The sequence below is a fragment of the Sminthopsis crassicaudata genome, chromosome 1, assembly GCF_048593235.1.
Source record: "Sminthopsis crassicaudata isolate SCR6 chromosome 1, ASM4859323v1, whole genome shotgun sequence".
NCBI classification, from domain to species: Eukaryota; Metazoa; Chordata; class Mammalia; order Dasyuromorphia; family Dasyuridae; genus Sminthopsis; species Sminthopsis crassicaudata.
The window spans coordinates 86,870,333-86,888,528 of NC_133617.1; the positions used below are offsets into that span (position 1 = coordinate 86,870,333).

The following is an 18,196-nucleotide window of genomic DNA, read 5'->3' on the forward strand; positions in this document are numbered from 1 at the left end:
TTCAATTGGACTCACTTTCAGCAAGTACCCTTGTACATCTTCTGCAGATGAAGGTGAAGTTGCTCTGACTCACTGCTTTTAAAAAATATGGGAAACGGCTCTACCTGTCATAGGTCTTTTAGCAAAGAAATATGCTGGGAAAAAAGCTAAAACTTGTTTTATGCCATTAGCATGCTATTTCTTGGATCTCTCCCCTTTTTAACCACATGTACACCTTTCATACACATGTATGTAGTCTTTAAAAATAAAGATCCAGCATTCTAATAATAATAAGGAGTGCTCCCTAAATCTGTCTTAGCTGCTCCCCCCCCCCAGCTTGACAAACCTATTATTTCAGGACACTATTATTAAAAAACAACCATTCTAAAGGTACATATGGGTTGCAATCTTATACCTCGATTCATGACCACCAGATCCAATGAGCACATACAACATCCACTAGATATTTAACCTCTCCTCAGCAATCTGGATTCAATCCCTCTATGCTATAGAGGAAGAAAAAATGTGAAATCCATCTTAAGGTGCTGAGTGCCCAAGAGCCAGTGACCCTGAATGTCATTTAGTGATGTAGATGGCATTCTCCTGCCTCATTTTCCCAACTTCAGATTTAGAGTTTTTTGGTTTTGCTACTTCAGGGTAATTATCCCTGGAGGATAAAGGGCCTTGATAGCAATGTTTATTATTTTTCTTAAGTTATTTTTCTCTCATTGAATGGATTAAGTTGGGTTCTGTATATGTTTTTGCAGTTTTGTCCAGGTTCTAGCTTCAACTATGCTTGATACTTTTCAGTGTTATCTGACATTGCCCCGTTCCTTTAATGCATGTGCTAATTTGTGGTACGTTTCTTAGCCTGAGATGGACAAACTAACTTGGTTCTATAAACTGAACCCAAAAATAACTCATTGCTAGTCCTTAATTTTTTTTTAAATATAAAATAAGATATCCCATTCACCATCCAAGGACCTGAAGAGACCTGTCCAAAAAAAGTCCCCTGTACATTTGAATGCAGTCCTCATAGTTGGCAATACAGATGCCCAGAAACCATGTGAAAATGAACCTTGAGTTTTGAAATTTGCAATCAGTATGATCAGATCTTAGGTTGTGCTTGAAACTAAAATGGATTCATGATAACAAAGCAAACTAGAGTCAAGATAATTTATGAATTCAAAAGTCCCTGGGTCACAATCTAAATATATAATCAATCCTAAGCCTAAATTACCACTGAAGAGCTCCTTTCCATTATAGGTTCTTAAATCCTGAGCCCTTAGTTTTTCCCTCCAGTTTAACCCTGAACCCTGTTTGCTACAAGATCAACTAACCAAACTGAAGGAAAGACTCATTCCAGATGACAAGCATGCATGGATAAAGGTCTAATATAATACGTTATATAAAGGTGCCTGGGCTAACATTCTTATCCAATTTATTCCATAATCAACCTATGAAAGAAAGACTGCTCATCTCTAATGGTAAAAGATTGGTAGAAATTGTCTCCTGGAACATTTGGCATGAACTTTCAGGGCCAGAACATTGAAGTAACTATACATGACAACTATATAAAGTTAGCATACTAATAGAGGAAAAGTCTCTAAGTGAGGCTATTCAGGAAGTGGTAAAATATGAAAGCTCTCCCATAGTGAGCAGAAGCCATGTCAACTTCTGCCATCCAGAGCATCTTTGATACTTAGGTTCCTGGATTTCTATCTTCCCATTTATCTTGTAGGCAGGGCCTTCCTATGAAGGGTGGGAAACATTTCATTTCTTCTTTGCTATTTAAGGAAGTTAGTGACATATCCTGCTTTTAAAGAAAGCAAGAACAGGAATCCTAGCCTGTGTTAGTTATAATGATCTTTGAACAGAAATGAGTTTATCCTATTTTGAGCAAAAGGAAGACTTCAGTCCCTCTCAGTAGAACTATTTGCCCTCTTTGAGCATTAAACCATGTGATAAGGAGTGCCCTTAACCTATCTCCCATGAATCCTGAAAAGCCAGCCCTATCCCCAGCTGCCCCCTTAGGATCCAGGTACTAGGAGAGAAGGCCATTTAACAGATGGCCATATCCACTCCCATAGGTGAAAATCGAGCTATTGTTCTGTCCATGAAAAAGAACTCTTCTCAAACCTGCTCCTATGAGAGTGGCATCTATGGCTTATTTCTCTGAAATGAGGTTAAAACTCTCCCTGTAAACCTCTTTTAGGTTGGATCAATGTTCACAATTGGCAATACCAGTGATAGAATCTCCCACAGGCGAGACAAGGTAAAAATTCAATGATATTAAGACAATTAAAAACTCAACTCACTTCCCACCTCTTGAATGCTTCTCTGCCACGTCCGTTTGGCAAGCCAGACTGGGAAACTATACTTCTGGGAGTTCGTCATCACTATTTAAATGATACACTTAATTCAGAGCCCTGCTTTCCCCTGATTCAAGGAAATCCCCAAGATATTGTGATCATGTTCCCATTAAAATCTTGAAACCCAATTCACTTCTGCCAGTAATAGTTATGATAATCATGAAAAAAAAAATATTTTCTTGCCTTTTTTTCTAAGTCACTATTTGCAATGATTTCAACTAACTCCTCCATGTGGAGATTTCACTTCTGTATAATCTGGATGAAGTGACCACTTGAGCTTAAAATAGGATATTCATGAGGGTGATAACTCAGCTGCTTTTTTTCTAGGGACCCATCAAATTGTTGTGTTGTTTTGTTTTGTTTTTTAAATAAACTTGCAAGCTTATAAAATTTTTGAAACCAGTGTGGGTGTGGTCATTAATCCTGGGAAAAATGGTTTGGGTTATATGGTTCTATGATAAGATAAGAATTTACTGAGAGGAAAAATTTATATAGAATTATTTAATGACTAGTCTTTATACCAAGTTGAGTTTAAACAAGAAAAATAGGTAAAAGATGAAGTAAGTGAAATCTTGTGAAAACCTGGTAAATTTATTTATTTTCAACTTTGAGAGTAAAAATAATCGTATCTAGTTCTAAAGCTCTAATTAATGAGACTTGCTATTGAGAAAATCTCTTGGTACTCTAATAGATATTGTTTTGAGTTGATTTTCAGATGAGTCTGATGGATCCTTCATTTAGTAATTCACCATTTGAGAGAAATGATGCAAGCTCCTTACAGGAATATGATCCTGAACTATATTACAGGCATAGGTTTGTATCTGGGCAAGTTAGAACAGCATTTGTCCTAACCTTAAGGTGGTATCCTTTTGGCTCAATTTCCAATTGTGTTGCTTTGAACTGGCACATTCCCCGATTATTCTCAAGTCCCACTAAGTTACTGCATGAATGGTTGTAAAACGATTTACTTGAAGTTAAACTAAAGCTAAGAATGATTTTATCCTGCCATATATATATATATATATATATATATATATATATATATATATATATATATATATATATATATATGCTATTCCCCAGAGGTAATACATCCCCTGAATTCTTTTTATGCCCTATTTAAATTATCTTCCTCACAAAGGGAAGGATCCAGTGAGGAAGGGACATGTCTACTATCCTTATCATTCTGAAGCAGCTATAGAAGCTGAAACCTGAATCCCTACAACCAAATGAATCTGGGTCCCTATGCCATTAGGGAGAATTTATCACTTTCAAATAAAATGCTTTTCGTTGTCTGACTGAATTTTTTCAGAGAACACTCTTTAAATCAATCACATACCTGGTGCATCAACACCCATAATTGGGTTACATACAAAGGGACACCCAAAGTTCTATGTGTAAGGCAGTTTGGAATCTGATGAAAAATACTTTTCAACTTTTTTCCTGACTATGGCTAGATATGTGAATCTGGAGCAGATGAGTTGCAAAATTGTTGTAAAGAGTTTCTTCAGGGAAGCTTCCTGAAGTCATGAAACTGCACTAAAATTTTATTTTTTGTACAATTATCTTGATACATAAGAAGAATCACATCAAAAAGGAAAAAAATTGAAAACAAAACTCAAGCAAACAAACATGAAAATGCTATGTTGTGAGTGGATGCGCATCAGTTGAAGAATGGCTGCATAAGTTATTGTATATGAATGTTAGGAATATTTTTCTGTAATAACCAGTCAGCAGGACCATTTTAGAGAATTCTGAAGAGACTCACATAAACCAATTGTCTTTCTGCTTGCTGGGGAGTGGATGAAGGATTCTAAATGCTGAATGGTAACTTCTTGGATATACAATGTATGCCCAGATATGACTAAGTGACCTTAACTTTTCCTACCACCCGAGTCATTCATAAAGCCCAGTAATTCTCAGGATAAGCTGCCTTTGGAAAGAAGCATTGTCACAAAAAGTAGCCAATACCTCAAAAATTCATACTTGCATGAAGTAGGGGTGGTTGTGATTATAGCCCCTCTTTCTAAGCTTAAATGCTCCTCTATCAAAAGAGCATTGATCTAAAGCACCTTTTAAATAGGAGTAAAGTTTATTGAAAAAAACAAAAAGCAACAACAACAAAAAAAAAAACCCAACAAAAAAAGATTCTGGTTCTTGATCAACAGCAATTATTGTCATGTCTTTTCCTACATGAAACTTCCAGGTCCAGGAAGCTTGTCTGATTGAAAGCTTTATACAAAGGCTAAAGACTTCAACTCCATGCCAAAACACTACTTAAAGTTTAGAGTTTAAGGAACTTCCGGGGGGCAGGGAGAGGAGAAAAGTTCTCTGTATCACAAACATTTCTTTGAAGAAATTTAGTTACTAGTCATCACCAAATAATGCCCTAAAGAATGGTGGAAAGCTAAACAGGAAAGGACTTTATTGAAGCCAATATTAAAATTTGATCTTTAACTCTGATCAGTCAGTAGCCCCTGTATGAAGAGCTGACATAGGCTTCATAATAAGCCACATAAATAGTTATTTTTTTTGGGGGGGAAAGACATGCCAGACAATTGTTTGGATTGAAATATCATAATGGAAACTAGGAATACCAGATATTAACTTTAGTAGCATAATACAAGAGAGTAACCAAAGTAAATTAGCAGCTGCCAGAAAACTCCCCCTGGTCCTTCAAACATCTGTCATGAGTGATATGTCATGAAGGCATGGTTGCAATGTGTTATAGAATATCAGACTACTTTATGCAGTCTTAAGAAGAGTAGGGGACAATTAAGAATTTTCACAATAGAATAGTAAAGGGTTAAAACAATTTCAAGAAAGTTTGCCAAGAATCCCTGGCAGCAAAGTCATTCCAAGGAAGAAAGAGGACTTGATAGGAGTAGGAATTTTTTTTTTTTTTTGGGGGGGCAAATCTAATGAACTTTTCCCCAACTTGAGGCTGGTAGAATGCCTTCAAATACCACCTCCTATAGATTGTGATCCCTTCTCATTACGCCAAAATTGATCCTGATGTAATATAGCCCTTACAAGTGGTATAGTAGAAACCCCTATAGCAGCAGAGATCAATTCTTTAAGAAATCCAGACCACCATGCCTTAGAAATGTAGAGTCCAGTTTTCAGACTCACCTTAAGATTGGCTATTGGAGTAGTGCAATATTCACAAGAGAACATTTTGGGGATTCCTTTTGGGACCAACATTCCTAACACAAGTTCCTATATCTCGTCATTTCCAAAACTATCATGCCATCTAAAAATCTGGATTTCCCCAGTCATAAAGGAATAAGATCACTGCTCAGTGATATTAACTGCTTTATCTTAGTATCTACATATTCACATGTGTAGTTTTCACTAAAAGATGCAGGAGGAAGAAAGCCATTTAATAAGGATTTTGTTTCAAGGAGAAACATTCTTTAAGGATTGCAACTAGATCAAACCTTTAGTCTATGCAGTTTGGGTCCCTCCTCCCAATTATCAGCAGAAGCCCAGTGGTGTGTGGTACAGCTTGTGAACACCAAGTAAGGTTTAATTCAGCTACTCGAAATACTTCTGAGATAAGCTACAATACCCATCTTTACAGGGATTTAAAAATTAAGGTAACTTACTAAGAACTGTCAAGCTGAACTTTACAATGTATCAAAGGAATGGTTTGCATGGCTTTAGCAAAGCCAGAAGAGATGTCCAAATCAGTATAAAACTTTGCCAAAATTTACATCACAGACTTCAAGTCATGTGGAGTTGTCACAAGTAAGACCAAAGACCAACAGTAACAACCTAAAGTTAGGTCAAAGCTTCCCGAAGAAGCTTCTCTAAGCAGCTTACTTCTGCTCTTGCTACCAGTTTATGCTCTTTATTTTCCACAGTTACAGAATTAGAATTGGTTCCAGAATTAATTTGATGAATCAACAAAAAGGTCCAATTTATCTTGAAAAAGGAGGGACCTAACCAGACATCTCAATAAGAATTAGGATTCTAATCTTTTGTGGAGATTGGGTTGAGTGCTACAGGTTAGAACTATTAAAGCCTTTAGGCTTTAGGAACATTTATTGACTTTTTTGCTCTCCTTGGCACCCAAACATGGGACACAAAAAGAAGCCCCTAAGAGCTGTTCCTGAGAAGGATCATCCCAGAGTTCCTTCAGTAACCAGTGGGGAAGGAAAGGGAGAAGAGCAGCATCCTCAAAGAGATCCATTCTAATTAAATGGGCCAACCCAGGGCAGAGCCAGGAGACTGAGGAGACTTAAATGCCTGTTCTGACTAAAGTCCTCTTCTCCCTTTCAAAGTTTGTCTCCATGACATCAAGATGAACACCTGCTATGGTGTTTCACCCCACAACCATCCAAAGGTGATAGTGGGCTGCTTGCATTCCTCAGTGTACTGACTCAGATAACAGTAAATGCATAAACTTATTGACCATGCTGTGTGTGTGGGGGGGGAAATTAACAATTCCCCATTTTGTTTTAGGGATAAAGACCATGCCTAGGTGATGGGGCTCAGAGAGCCTTTCCAGCTGTGGATCACTGCATCTGAAGGAATTGCAAATCAGCCTTTGCTGACTGGTATTGCAGACTGGGAATGAGAAATTGGAGGCAGAGGGAAAAGAGGTCAGACACAACTGCCTCAGTCATAGGAGTCAGAACACTAACTACCTGTCAGTCTCCTTGTATGATCACCAGCATCATCCTCACACAGATTCAGCATTGCAGTTTTCACACACCTGGGAATCTTCTGTGGCCCTTTTAGGCTACTCTGTCCTGGTTTCAAGTGGGTGATTTAGCAGATTTTTTAGAAAAAAATTGTAAATTACTGAACCCTGGAAGAACTGGGGTACCTAGCAGAGATTACCCAGCACTGGAAGTCAATCATCAGAACTGCCCCAGAGTAAAATAAAGCAGCTGTGGCACCTTTGCATTAAGAGAAGGGTTCAAGCTTTAAAAAAAAAAAAAAAAATTCGATATATGTTAGGATTACTAGGTGAGAACTCAGGTTGACTGGACAATTACAAGGTGAGAACTCAGGTTGACTTGACAGCTCTCTGGCTCAGACCTGTAAAGGGAATTTACACCTTAGGAATCCTAGAAGGAGCAAGCTCATTGGTTGAAGTGGTTCTTCCCAGAAGCCCTTGCATTATCCCACGCCCATTCTCTGGGAGGATAAAAGAGATAGGAGAAGTCTGCATTACATCAGGCCTGAAGGGGCTCTCTGCAGGAAGGGAAGTCACTTCTCTGGACAAGAGTTAAGGGCAACTGCCTGGAGACAAGGGTTCACTACAGGAAGAAGAATCTGTCTGAGAGATTTGAGTAGACACAGCAGATCTCTTCTCAGAGAGAGATCCGGCAGCTTCTGGAGAAGACAGCCGTCGTTTCATTTCAAGCTGAAAGGAAGTCATTTTTCTGGGGTCTTCCGCTCCATAGACTTGGGACTCCGCCAGATAAACAGGACCATGTCAGCTGCTGTTTCAGAAGCAATAATTTCTGGCCCCCCAGGGGGATCCAGTGACATGGGTTTGGAAGAGCCAAAGAAAATGACAAGGGAAGACTGGAGAAAGAAGAAGGAGCTAGAAGAACAGAGAAAGCTGGGTAATGCCCCAGCTGAAGTGGATGAGGAAGGCAAAGATATCAATCCTCATATTCCTCAGTACATCTCCTCTGTGCCATGGTATGTAGATCCATCCAAAAGACCCACACTAAAGCATCAAAGACCCCAACCTGAGAAACAAAAAGAGTACAGTTCATCTGGAGAATGGTATAAGAGAGGTGTAAAGGAGAATGTTGTGCCTACAAAATATCGCAAAGGAGCATGTGAAAATTGTGGGGCTATGACCCACCAGAAAAAAGATTGCTTTGAGAGACCTAGGCGTGTTGGTGCCAAATTCACAGGAACTAACATAGCACCAGATGAACATATACAACCTCAACTTAGGTTTGCTTATGATGGTAAAAGGGATCTCTGGAATGGTTACAACTCAGAGGAACATATGAAGATTGTGGAAGAATATGCCAAAGCTGACCTTGCTAAACGTGCATTGAAAGCTCAGAAGCTACAGGAAGAATTAGCCTCAGGAAAGTTAATGGAACAAGTGAATTCCCCAAAACATCAGTGGGGGGGAGAAGAACCAGATGCTCAAACGGAAAGAGACCATAACAGTGAAGATGAAGATGAAGATAAATATGCAGATGATATTGATATGCCTGGACAAAATTTTGACTCTAAAAGACGAATTACTGTCCGGAATCTCAGAATCAGAGAAGACATTGCTAAATACTTGAGAAACTTAGATCCCAATTCTGCCTACTATGATCCAAAGACAAGAGCAATGCGAGAGAATCCCTATGCCAATGCAGGAAAGAATCCTGATGAAGTTAGTTATGCAGGAGACAATTTTGTGCGATACACTGGAGATACCATTTCAATGGCACAAACACAGTTGTTTGCCTGGGAAGCTTATGACAAAGGCTCTGAAGTGCATCTCCAAGCAGATCCAACAAAACTGGAGTTACTGTACAAGTCATTTAAAGTCAAGAAAGAAGATTTCAAAGAACAACAGAAAGAAAGCATTCTAGAGAAGTATGGAGGTCAAGAACACCTGGATGCTCCCCCCTCTGAGTTCCTCTTAGCTCAAACAGAAGACTACGTGGAATATTCAAGACACGGAACACTCATCAAAGGACAAGAAAGAGCTATTGCCTGCTCTAAGTATGAGGAAGATGTCAGGATCAACAATCATACACATATCTGGGGTTCCTATTGGAAAGAAGGTAGATGGGGATATAAGTGCTGTCATTCCTTCCTTAAGTTTTCCTACTGTACTGGAGAAGCTGGGAAGGAAATTGCTAATGCACATGAATATAGTCCTGATGATTCTGTAGGAGCAGAGCAAACAAGCAGACCAAAAACCCTAATGGAGCTTCACCAAGAGAAGCAGAAAGAGGAGAAGAAGAAAAAGAAGAAGAAGCATAGGAAGAGTGGTTCTGACAGTGAGGGTGAAGAAAAGAAGAAACATGAAAAACTGAAAAAGGCATTAAATGCTGAGGAGGCCCACCTTCTCCATGTCAAGGAGATCATGCAGGTAGATGAAAGGAAGAGGCCTTACAATAGCATGCAGGAGACTAGAGAGCCTACTGAAGAGGAACTGGAGGCCTACAGGATGAAACGTCAGAGGCCAGATGACCCCATGGCTTCTTTTCTTGGACAATAATAATTCAAAGAAGATTCACCCAAATTGCATATATTCTTATTATTCTCTTCGTAAACAGTGATGGAAAAAACCTCATTTGTTTTCCTTACTATCTTTTAAATAAATTTCTGGAAAAAATGTCTATGTCTGGAACTTTTCATGTACATGTAGATAGAAGCTTAGTTGTCCAATATGACCAGTCATTCCCCATAATTGTTATGGGTGTTAGTTTCATCCCAAAATCTTTAGGGGAAAAAAAAATTTTAAAAGCTGTTATGGGCCAGAACTGTGTACCTAAAACAAGGATTCTTACAAGGTGCTAACTCGGAGGAATTGATGTGACAATGGTTCTCTAATTTAGCATGGTGATTAATAAGTTCTCCAAGTTCAGTGTGATTGATTTAATCTTACAACAAATGATGGTTTCCTAGTGATATGATTGGCTCTGAGGCCAATATGTATATGCTCTCCACCAGGTATAAACCAGAAAAACTCTGAAGGGCTTGGAGGAGAGAGAATGAGAGCCAGAGCAGACAAACTGACTGGAGGTGGGAGCTCAAGCTCTTGGAGCCAAGGAGAGAGATTCATTCCATCTTCCACATTTGTGGTGGCTGGAGGCTGAAGCACAAGCCCTTTGGACTCAGAAATTCAATTCTATCTTCATCAGCCTCATGGGGGCAGGCCTGTCCTCCTGCATTTCCTCCCCTGAAAGCAAGGCCCGTCTGAAGGACCTCCAGAAATCTAGCTGAAGCCTCAGGCAAGGAGACAAGACTTTGGACTTTAACACCTGGCTATTCTTGGTGATTACTGAACTGAAATGAAGACTGCTCCAAGACCTCCAGAAAAACAGAATATTACAAAAAGCTCTGCCTGTCACTCAGTTCAGTTGGGTTTTTTTTCTCTGAGATCAGTTCTGCCTGTCACTCAGTTGTCTCTCTACAAGTTCCATCTTTTATTAGTATGTAATATCCAGTGAAGAAATCAAAACTGTAAGCGATGTAGCTCTGAACAATTTGGAATTCTGTTCCATTCTACATTTTCCCCAAGACATCAATTTCAAATGAACATTAAATGTCCCTGAATTGTCAAACTCTAGATTTTTCCCCACCAAAAAAAAAAAAAAAATTCACTCGGGGTGAACCACCTCTGAAAAACAGACTTGGGGCAGGACAGGGAACCTCTGGGGACAACCTGGGAAGACCCAAATATAGACCCTAGGATTGGGGTTTAAACAATGTGAAATATAAACATCTGCAGGCTAATTGAGCCAAAACCCCTACAAGGAGTCCTGGGGCCAGTTGGGTATCAAGATAGTCTCAGTTACAACCACAGAAACTCATTTCCCAGACTGCCTGGGGAATTGGGAAGCTGTAGTCTGGGAAAATTAAGGGAACCTCTGGCTGCACAGCTGGAGCCAACAATCCTTTTCAAAGACGGGCCCTAGGTGAGAAGGAAGCAGCACACACATGACAAGAACAGAAGTTCTAGGCAGGAGCTCTTGCTGGCTGCAGGCACGTGCAGGAGGGTAGAGTTTTTGGGTCTGGAGTGCCAGGTCAGGAGAGAGCACTGAAGTGAAGCTAGAGGCACAACTCCTCCCTCCTGCTCCCAGATTAGAGAAGCTTACACTAATGGTGCTCATCAGCAAATAAAATGAACAGGCAAAGTAGGAAAAAAGCTAACCACAGAAACTTACTACGGGGACAGGGAAGATTAGGGCTCCTCTTCATAGAAGAGTGAAGGAAAGAAAAAAAATCATAAAAAGCCTCTTCTACCCTGTAATGTTAGTGGCTACCTGACCAGAAGGAACTATAGAATTAAAGACTGAATGCAAGGGTGGAGCCAAGATGGCTGCTCAACCTCTCCCAGTTTCTCAGAGACTGGAAACCAAGCCCCTGAAAGAGTCTGGGTCTAGAGAGCCTATGAAGAGACAAAATGAAAGTAATTTTCCAGCTCACCAGGTTGGAAAGACTTCAAGAAGAGTCCGTCTCACTGGGGAAAGGGGATGTGTAGTCCGAGATGGCATACAGGAAAGCCAGTGGGAGGCTCTTAATCACAGCAGATCAGTTACTGAATCTAAGTCTTGACTCTGGAGAACAGTAGAACAAATTGGTGGAACAACCTCGAGGGCCAGTGCAGAGGGCATATTTCCAGCCCAGGAAGCCAGACAATAGGTTGGACTAGACCAGGGTCCCACCAGAATGTGAGCAAGACCCCAAACATCAAGGACAAGGCTCAAAGCTACACAAGTATGGTACAGCACCCCTCTGGAGCCCAGGAACAGAGCTATACTTTCAAAGGGAAAAAGAGGGAGAAAGAAAGTTGAGCTAGGGGAGTGAAAAAGAGTCCCCATAGTATTAGGGACTTTCCTTCTGAGAAATGCCACGTCAGCTGGTAGGGCAGACCTAGGAGCTAAAAAGGGGCATGGCCTGAGGGCCATGTGTTTTACAGGTATGTTCTTGAGATGGCAAGGGGTGTGTCCTCTTGCTAGATCTCCTCAGGATGCAAAAATCCAGGTGTCTGGGCAATCCCAGAGAAGAGTAAATATAAATGGCCTGCCCCAGCCTTGAGTCCAGAGAGGAGAGACAGAGATGCAGAGAAAGACAGAGACATACACTTGGCCTTGCTTCCTGCTGAGATTACCAATAAAAAAAGGCTGTTTCGTACCTCAAGACTGGCTCATCTTTATATCTATCTGGGGAAGATTGGTATGTATTGCCTGGCAATCAGTAGCCTTGGAGTGGGAGGTTACACCATAAAAAGCTACTATGGTGAAAGGGAAGACTAAAAGACCAACTCAGAAGAGGACAAAATATCCATATGCAAAACATCAAAGGGGGATATGAATTGGTCTCAACTCCAAAGAACCTTCTGGAAAGAAAAATTTTAAGGCAAATGAGATATAAGAATAAAAAATCGGGGGAAAAAAATATGCAAGAGAGTCAATCTCTTCAGCTTCCCTCCCTGCTTTTTAAAGATAATTACAGGTATAATTAGTTATATTTATTTGATGCTGTTATGCTTTAAATGTTTATCTAGATCTAATTCCAGTGCATCTTTTCAAATTGTAAACATTGTAGATTCAACATACATTATATAGTGGAGGTTTTAAACTCACTCAAGCTACTCTTATGCTGGCCTTAAAAGTCCTTCTAGGAGAAAAAAAATTAGCTATTTTAATGTGGAAGATGTTTAGGAGAGCACTCCAATTCATTATCTACAGCTGATCTGGAGTTAGAAAAAAGCTCTCATACTTCTTATTGATCCTCCTTACAGTTGACTGGTTTTGTCCTGTAATTAAGTCAGGTTTGTCTCTAAACTTAGTTCCTATATTCAGCAGTCTTATAAGGACTATAAGGACCTTAAATCCAATTCTGTTAATCACTGTTCTCTTTTTGCATCAAGGAAATCTGTTGCTTTTGAAGGAGGCAGGTAGACACCAGGAGGTCTGCTCTAGTATTTTAGATCTGCATCTAGATTTTAGAGCTATTTTTCAAGGATGCCTGGTTAGCTATCAATTCTTGCAGATGCAGCTGGAATCAAACAATGAACATTTATTACTCAAAGGAAGAAAGAAGGGGGTTGAAGATGGTGGAGAGCAGACATCACTTTCTGTGACCTCCTCTGACCTTTTCTCAGACCAACAGCAGATTAAGCCTCCAAACTGGTTTTGGAGTCACAGAAGCCACAACTATTTGGTGCACATCACATTTCCAGAGGAAGATTGTCCTCCTATTTCAAAAAGGCCTGAAGCTCTTCCAGCCTGCCAAGCCCAGACTCAGCACAGGGAGCCCAGGGCAAAGAGTCGGAGCATTGCAGTTTTCACACACCTGGGAATCTTCTGTGAGCCTTTTAGGCTACTCTGTCCTAGTTGCAAGTGGGTGATTTAGCAGATTTTTTAGAAAAAAAAAATTGTAAACTACTGAACCCTGGAAGAACTGTAGTTCCTAGTAGAGATTACCCAGCACTGGAAGTCAATCAGCAGAAATGCCCCAGAGTAAACTAAAGCAGCTGTTTGCATTAAGAGAAGGGTTCAAGTTTTAAAAAACAAAAAACAAAATAAAACTCAGTCTTTACAGCTTTTATGGAGAGAGAGAACAGACTCAAAATACTGAGGTTCCTAAACGAAAAGCCCCAAGGAAGATATGAGCTGGCCTCCATTTCAGTGTTTTCTTGGAAGATTTCAAAAAAGGATTTCAAAGAAGAAAAGTGGGAAAAGGAAACGAGATCTTTGTAAGAAGGGATGGGAAAGGCATATAACTCCCTACAAAATAGATTTGATGAAGTGGAAAAAGCAGAACACTTCACAGAATAGATATGAAAATGATACCAATTCGATGTAAAGCAGAATTTGAAGTGAAAGGAAGGAGTTATTAGTACTTATTATCCCTTCTGGGGATCCACCTCAGGCAATGCTGAGTGGAGTGGGCAGAGGTAATCCCAGAGGAGAGTAAACATAGATGGCCAGCCCCAGCCTTCAGTCCAGAGAGGAGAGACAAGCAGACACTTGCCTTTCTTCCTGCTGAGATTACCAATAATGTTTGGCACCTCAAAATTGGCTTGCCTTTTTGTCTATCTGGGAAAGATTGGTATGTATGGCCTGGCAATCAGTAACCTTGGAGTGGGAGGTTATACCATAAAAAGCTACTATGGTGACAGGGAATACTAAAAGACCAACTCAGAAGAGGACAAAATATCCACATGCAAAACAAAGAGGTATATGAATTGATCTCAACCCCAAAAAACCTTCTTGAAAGATCAATTTTATGTCAAATGAAGTAGAATTTAAAAAAAAAAATTAAAAATGGGGGGGAATAGGTATGCAAAAGAGTGAACAGCTTAGAAAAGCAAAGTTCCTTAAAATACAATTGACCAAATGCAAGAAAAAAAAAATCCACTGAAGATGATACCTTTAAAAATAGAATTAACCAAAAGGAAAAGGAGCTACAAAAACTCACCAAAAACATCATACATAAAAAAATAGAACTGGGCAAATGGAAGCTATGATTCTTGATGTCTCCTAGAATCATAAGATTAGAATAGAAGCAGATGTAAACTGCGTCTGAAAAAAGAACTGACCTGGAAAATACATCTAGGAGAGACAATTAAGTGATTACTGGTTTACCTGAAAATCATGACAAAAAGAAAGCCTGGACAGCACTCTTCAAGTAATCATGAAAATGCTCTACTATACTAGAAGCAGAGGGAAATATAATCATTAAAAAGCCATTTATCATGACCACAGAAATCCCAGAAAGAAAACTAAGAAATATTGTTGGAAAAATCCAGAACTATAGGTAAATGGGGAAAAAAAAATACTAGAGGCTGCCAGAAGAAAAATTCAGAAGTCAAATGAGAGATTTAGGAAAAAACTTTAATAATGATCTATTCAAGAAAAACAACAAGTTATGAAAAAAGCGAAACTAGAAAAGGAGATCCAGAGTCTTGAAAATAATTATTTGAAAATTAGAATTGGACCAGGAAGTCAGTTAACTTATAAGAAGCCAAAACAAAAAACAAACAAAAAAAAACTACAAAGAATTAAAAAAAAAAAAAAAAAAAAAAGAATGTGAAACATAAGAAACAGATCAAGAAAGTTGAACTACCTGAAAGATATGGGGGAAGAAGAGAGAAAAAACAAAAACAAAAACAAAAAAAAAATAAAACAAAAAACCTTGACACTGATTATTTCTTTCATTTGTGTTAAGGCTCATGGAAAGTTGTCCTGAAATGGTAGAACATTAGGAAAAAGTAGAAATAGGAAAAAAAAAATCACTAGGCATCATTTCAAAGAAATCCTCCAATGAAAACAAATAGGATTATTATTAAATTTTAAGATACCCAAAACAAGATTCTACAAAAAGGAAAAAAAAAAGTTTCAAATATGGTGGAGCTACAATTAGAATTGTGCAGTGTTTATCAGCAGATACAATTAGAGCACAGATCCTGGAATAATATAGTGACAATCAAAATAAATAGGCCCATGGCAAAAAAACAGATCTAGCAAAGTCAACCATAACTGGGAGGGGTAGGGGAAAGGATATTCAACAAATTTGCAGGACTGTCTCAAGCAAACCTGAATTCAATAGAAAATCTAACATAAGAGCCAACAAAGGTTAACTTCAAGGGACTCAATGAAAAATTGTTTCTATTGTTTTACATGGAAAGGTATACCATATAGTTATTGGGTAGTTCAAAAGATGAAGGCAGCTGAGTATGAGAATTAGCTATGAAAGATGCAGAAACAATTATCAGGAGTAGAATTCATCTAAAATAAATGAATGAGTAACTAACTAAATAAATAAAAGGAGGGCTAGTAATCATTGATCTCAGTCAATCTTAAAAATTCAATCGAGAAATCAACATGTTAGCCATATGTATAAAAATGTATATGTAAATATGCATATATAAGTTTACCCATATTTCAGGGAGATAGGATGAAGGGAGGAGAGATAAAATAAGTGTACAGCAGAAAGCTAGAGAATCTACAAGGAAGCCAGTAGGACAATCATGAATATTTGATCTTATTGTATACCTTTCTTGAAATGAATTTATTGTTGCATATTAAACCCTCCCTGATGTATGACTGGGGAAATGGCAATGTTTTGTTTTATTGTTTCTTTTCTGTTTTGTTTATTTAAAAACTAAAAATAAATAAATAAATAAATAAATAAATCTTACTTTATAAAGAAAGAAAATAGATTTCTTCAATTTAAATGAGGTGTCTGGGGCCTTATTGAGAAAGTAGATTGTAGCTATTTGTTCTGAAGTTGGGAATCCAGTGTAAGATAAGATGTTTTAAAAGCCCCAGCCAGATTTGGTCAAATAGATCTAGCCAAGATCTGGGAAAAGGGCCATAGTCAACATTTGATGGAACCTTAAAAATAATAATAATAATAAAGCCTACAAATAGATATTGTTTAATAAGAAAAAAAAATGCATCTCTGCTATTGAATCAGATCCCTCTAGTTGCAGGAGGCTGACAGAAGATGCAATCTTCTGCCTTCTGAGAGTTTTATTCTATTGAAATGAGGCTGAACTCAGTCCAGAGAAAAATGGCAGCCCCTGGCAGACAGGATGGACTCCTTTTGCCAAAATCCCATTTTGAAGAAGCTAGTGTTTGAAGGCTTTCACCCATGGAGTTATTGTCAAAGAGAAACCTTCAAGGATTTAACAACAGACCCAACTTGAAATCCAGAAGATGCCATCATGTATTTTAATGAATTACAATAGTAGGAAAGCAATCCAAATTTGCTTTTAGTGAGACAGAAAGCCTAGATCCATCCACAGTTCAAATATTAACAGTTAAAAACTGAAGAGGAGCACCAGCCCTGAAAAGAGGAGGGACCGCAGTTGAAATCTGGTTTCACACATAACCCTTCCTGTGTGACCTGGCAAGTCAGAACCCCAACTTCCTCAAAAATATATAGGCAAATTTGAGGTGGCATAAAATCTACATTGATAAACAACTCATCCATTGAGGGGCTACAAAAGTGTGAAAATTGCAAAAGCTGACTGAACTGGCTGAAGGAGAGCAGGGAGGGATAACTTATAATTATTGGGAGGGGGTGGAAAACCGCTTATACATGTTTAACAGACTTTTTAAAAAGTCCAATTAAATTTAAGTAAAAAATGAATTCCAGCATAATATATTTATCTCCATCTCTATACAGGTTTATCTTATTAGGACATTTTAGGCCAATTTTCTTATTTGGATAAGCAATTACAGATATCTCTGCTTTCTCGGTAAGGTCAAATGAAGTTCGTTTTATTTCTTGCCTTGTTACTTTGAAGTATAGAGTCTAATGCAGAATCTAAAGGGGCAAGTTCTTAAACATTTCTGTAAATTGCCCCTTGCTGCCCTACAATTGAATAAAATGAATAATTAAGCCCTAATAAGCATAGCCCTGCAAAATAGTTCTCATGCTGGCCTTGAGCAAATTATAATGGGAATTCTCTTGACCATGTTAGCTGCTTTCTCAGTCACACTTAGATCAACTGCATCTGCACCACTGTAATGACTTCTGGCTAACACATTCTAGAAGGACTAGGATTGCTTTGGTCTCAAGTGGAATAAAGTTTCTAAAATATTCTCATTTTACTAAGTCCAACTCTTTAGCTATAGAGCTAAGCTTCAATCCCTACATATACCAATCCCAACAATATTATAAGCTGCTCTTGGCAAGCAGTCTGTTGACTAAGATTGAATTTGGTTTTCTGAAAACTGAAGATTTCCAAGAGAGTTTCTGGATAAATTAAAACAAATTCCACTGACTATCTAGAAAGCCATCAACATAATTGTCATTATCCCCATAGTAGCAAAGAGTAAACATTTCAAACTTTTGATATTTATAATCTTTTGAAAAGGATGCATCTGAGGGTGAAAATCAACTTTTGTTTTCAAGGAAAAAGGAAGAAGTGGGCTATATTCCAATAAGGGTCTTGGTACAAGGCACTGAGCAACAAGATCTTGGTCAAAGATTTATCAATTTCCATATCACTCATTTGACAATAGGGAGAACCCATATATTCTCAGACCCATTTGAGTAGTCACCACAAGAAGGAATCCACCCATTCATCTAACTTGAAGACAGTAAGGAAATTCTAATTTTAGCTTTCCTGGCTAGGTAAGCCAGACCCATACAAAGGATATGATCAAAGATGTAGC

The 18,196-nt window shown here is 38.6% G+C and overlaps 1 pseudogene; it reads left to right on the top strand.

The window, feature by feature from the left end:
- Positions 1–7,778: 7,778 nt before the first annotated feature.
- On the top strand, positions 7,779–9,552 carry LOC141552597 (pre-mRNA-splicing factor SLU7 pseudogene; annotated as a pseudogene).
- The last annotated feature ends 8,644 nt before the right edge of the window (positions 9,553–18,196 follow it).